Source organism: Neopelma chrysocephalum, unplaced genomic scaffold (genome assembly GCF_003984885.1).
Source record: "Neopelma chrysocephalum unplaced genomic scaffold, ASM398488v2 Primary Assembly neopelma1_94780, whole genome shotgun sequence".
In the NCBI taxonomy this organism is placed as follows: Eukaryota; Metazoa; Chordata; class Aves; order Passeriformes; family Pipridae; genus Neopelma; species Neopelma chrysocephalum.
In genome coordinates this window covers 1-295 of record NW_020923486.1, presented here as the reverse complement: position 1 = coordinate 295, position 295 = coordinate 1, and positions in this window count along the sequence as shown.

The following is a 295-nucleotide window of genomic DNA, read 5'->3' as shown; positions in this document are numbered from 1 at the left end:
GAAAAAAGGGAAAAAAGGGAAAAAAGGGAAAAAAGGGAAAAAAGGTGAGAAGAAGGCAAAAAAAGAGAGAAAAACCATTAATAAGGTAACCAACCCTCATTAAGCATCATTAACTAGTTAACTTAATAATTGTTTTTAATTAAAAGTTTCCACTTTGTGAAAAAGGTTTGGTTTATTTCCTATTTAATTAAATTAAATTTTCTGCATCTCAATGCTACTGGGATCATTAATTATTCAGTCAATCCGCCAATTGTTTAAATAAATAATTGAGTTAACTATCAATGCAGCCACGAAG